Source organism: Arachis ipaensis, chromosome B02 (assembly GCF_000816755.2).
Source record: "Arachis ipaensis cultivar K30076 chromosome B02, Araip1.1, whole genome shotgun sequence".
In the NCBI taxonomy this organism is placed as follows: Eukaryota; Viridiplantae; Streptophyta; class Magnoliopsida; order Fabales; family Fabaceae; genus Arachis; species Arachis ipaensis.
This window is the reverse complement of record NC_029786.2, coordinates 108771470-108771926: the sequence shown is the minus strand read 5'-3', so window position 1 is coordinate 108771926 and position 457 is coordinate 108771470.

Sequence of the window (457 nt, the reverse complement as noted above, 5' to 3'; positions counted from 1 at the left end):
ATAGGAAGAGTTTCAGGTGTACCGGGAATATCGGTGTTCCAGTTGTTTTAACCGTTGATCTGAATTATAAAAAATACATATAATATATATTAAGGGAAAGTATGAGGAGCCAATGGAATATTTATACAATTGAAATTTAGTGAGTATTAGAGATATAATAATTAGTGTTACCTTTTCCATCAACTAAAGCTTTTAAAATGAGTGGTATCATGACATGGTATTAGAGCCTTACATCTGAAAGGTCAATAGTTCAATTCTTGATGAACCCCAAAATTAATTTAAGCTTTTGGGAAGATGTTTATTATCGCTAGTACTCGGATGGTTATTCTAGATAGTATAGAGATGTTCATTTTATAACTCAATAGCCCATTGTACACATTGTACAAATAATTCATTGTCTCCCTAGCGGGATCCATATATTAATTAAAATCAAATAACTTTCCATTACTATAAACTT